The 3130-nt window shown below is 38.2% G+C and overlaps 1 long non-coding RNA gene across 2 annotated transcripts; it reads left to right on the forward strand.

Annotated features, from left to right (window-relative positions):
* The first annotated feature begins 309 nt into the window (after positions 1–309).
* LOC119282338 lies at positions 310–1977 on the forward strand. Of its 2 annotated transcripts, XR_005138706.1 has the most exons (5): positions 310–615; positions 862–929; positions 1107–1166; positions 1537–1616; positions 1728–1977. It is a non-coding gene; the product is annotated as an uncharacterized LOC119282338 (long non-coding RNA). The 2 variants fall into 2 exon arrangements; XR_005138707.1 differs by lacking the exon at positions 1107–1166.
* The last annotated feature ends 1153 nt before the right edge of the window (positions 1978–3130 follow it).

The raw sequence follows: 3130 nt of genomic DNA on the forward strand, positions 1-3130 counted from the left end.
AAAGATTTGACTCATCCATTAATTAACCAAAATAGAATTGCTCGGTTAATTATCGGAAATCCGAGCACTACAACAAAATAGCCATGTAGAGACGTTTTCGATTCGACGCTTTTGTGTACATCTCATTACTAAAATCCACTTGATGCATACGGACGTTTTTTGAGACGCGCGGCACATCGTCCCTTGATTTTCTGATTAAAAAAATCTGGGTGGTTCCGTATATTTTGTTCAACCACTGTCGCCCACTAAAAATAACCCACCACGGCCGTACATCGTGCGATATGGGCTAGGAAGATAACTACTGTGAAAAAAGAGATCGATCTCTCACCTCTAAACCTAGCGCCGCCATGCCACGCCGCCTTCGCTGCCGAGCTCCTCTCCTTCCCACCCCGTACTCGCCATCGTAGGTCCACCGCCCTGCGCTCGCCGGCCGCCAGCAGCAGCCCCGGGGACGCCATCCTCCAGGCGGCGGCCCAGCCCCAGTACGCCCGTCCTCCAGGCGGCGGCCCAGCCTCACGAACACGGTGATTTTGGAGGCCATAAGGGATCCTGCGATCGAGCGCACAAGGGCTGGTCACTAGATCTTTAGCAATAGCTTGGTCGGTTCATCTATAGGTGAGTCGATCTACTTTTTCTTTTCAGCTGTTCTATCAATTCATTCAAAGTAAAAAATTGGAGCCTCTACCTTCATGCGTAATTAATTGTGGAGGAGAATCTGACACTCCACGTATTTCAGATTATCTATATTAAGATAGGACAACACTACTTTGTCTTTTTTCTGAACTATTTTTTTACTAATTATACCACTGGTTCAATTTAATATCGATCTTACACATAGCTTTCTTCCTTGTTTTCTCCCAGATTATGGACACTCACGTATGCAGGTGTTTGATAAACAACCTCTGAGAATACCCTGACAATACAAGATGGTCAGTGTTCTTTACGAACCTTTCTTTTTCATGCGGTTAATAATTAAAGCTCGTGTATCAACTATCAAAGCACCTCATTCCCACCATAAATGAAAATGAGAATTTTGCACCCATGTTCTAATATTATCTGGAATAAGCATGCCTTCTACTATCATACATGTAGTTTCTCATCTGCAGAAACCTTTCTCATGTTATCTGGTAAAGAGAGCTCCCTGGATGGATATATTATCATGTTTGGTAAGATTTAATCATATGCGCTTATGTGAAACACTGAAACATCTGTGTCACATGCCTTGCACTATGTCTGGAGCAGCTAAATGGTGTGATGCTCCCTTGTGTAGATGTTGTATTAGACTGAAGATTATTAATGTGGTGAGAATTCAGTCTTTTTATGAGAAAATGTCGTCTTATGCAGAGCTAGTATTAAGACTTAGATATTATTAGTGTCAACAACCATGAGAACTCAGTCCCTGTATGTTAAACTGCTCTTATTTTTGTACATATACTTCTTAGAAAATTGTTCTTATTTTTTCTTACAAATATACTTTATGCATTCTCACCTTAGCGTATCCATCGGTGACATCAAGATTTATCTCTCTTTTTACAGTATGTCTCTATACTTAATATGGTTACATGACATCTACGAGACTAGATTGAATTTCTGCAGTGCATGTTTACCTCGATGTGGTATGTAAATGTTGCTCTTCTCTGTTCTTATGGTTGTCTGTTCAGCAAAGTAAAACTTACTAGTAGAAGTTCCAATGAATTTATTTATATCTCATTTTCCTTTCTTTGCAGAAAAAACGGATTTTAAAGGCGGCAACCACAAGGATAAACTAGAGAGGCAGAGAAAGCAAGGAGCTATTGTTCCATTATCAGCATGTAGATACTACAAGTCACATATGTTTGAACTAGTTTGTGAGACATGTAATTATTTTATAGACAATGTGTACAATTGAGTTTGTAAACTACTACTGGCTCCTTCTCACTGTAATGGTGTAATACAACATTATTATTTTGTGCGATGACATACAATTTTTTAATATATTCTGATATGTAAATGAGAGTCAAATTATTTGGTATTAGCAACTAATTTCATTAAGTGCAATTGAACAATAATTTTTTATACAATATAAATAGGATAGATCATATATGTTGTTGCATCTAGTATGAATTTTTCAGCGCGTCCATGGATTTTGTGGTAGTCTATTTTTTATACAATAATTTTTTATACAATATAAATAGGATATATCATATATGTTGGGCTTAAGGATGCTCTCTAAACGTCTCATATCTAGGTAGACACGCTTTGTAAGGACGCTCTCAAAACGCCTCATTTCCATGTAGACGCGCTTCCAAAGCGCCTCAATTGTCTTTGAGACGGTGCGTGAGGAGACGCTCATGGGACGCTTTGGTGAGCGACTCTAAAATCTGCTAGAGATGATTTAATGCGCCTTTAGCACCTACATTGAGCGTCTCTACAGGGCATTTTTGTTGTAGTGGAGGGAAAACCGAGAGATCTCAAGTGGAGCATGGAAAGGCTAGCGATGGATCTGGGTCCCATCTCATTTAACGCATTTCTCAAAACAGGCTTTTGCCTTGGCGATGGCGAGTTGGAGTTCAGACTAGGGTGGGGGACACATCTGCCTGGCTGCGTATGTGTTGACTTGTGTCCTCCTCGCCCACCTTCCTTTTATGGAGCGTCAAGATTGAATCGCTGGCCAACATTAATTGCTCTAAATTTATGACTATCCATCCCAGATATTTGCTTAACGCGGCAGAATTGGTCTCACGAGTCAGGACGCAAAAAAAGGAAGATCAAAAAATTATAAATGTAATTTAAAAAGTAGAAATATGTTAATTGTGTATAGGAAAAATGTTAGTCATATGTATAAAAAAGTTTGTGACAATCAAAAAAAGTCATACATTTTTAAAAAATGTACATGACATTCAAAAAATGCTTATACATATGTAGAAAAAATGTTTGTGTATTTAAAATGTATGTCACATTTAAAACAACTAGTAAATGCGCACGTGTAATGCACGTTAATATTTATGCAATATATTAATTGCACGTGTTGCATGTTAATATTTAGGAAATATATTAAATGCACACGGATATTAAGTATGCTATTATTTGTATTTTAATTCTGTGATTAGTGCAATATTTGGTATGATATTAATTGCACGTTAAAAACGTT

Source organism: Triticum dicoccoides, chromosome 3B, assembly GCF_002162155.2.
Source record: "Triticum dicoccoides isolate Atlit2015 ecotype Zavitan chromosome 3B, WEW_v2.0, whole genome shotgun sequence".
Classification (NCBI taxonomy): domain Eukaryota; kingdom Viridiplantae; phylum Streptophyta; class Magnoliopsida; order Poales; family Poaceae; genus Triticum; species Triticum dicoccoides.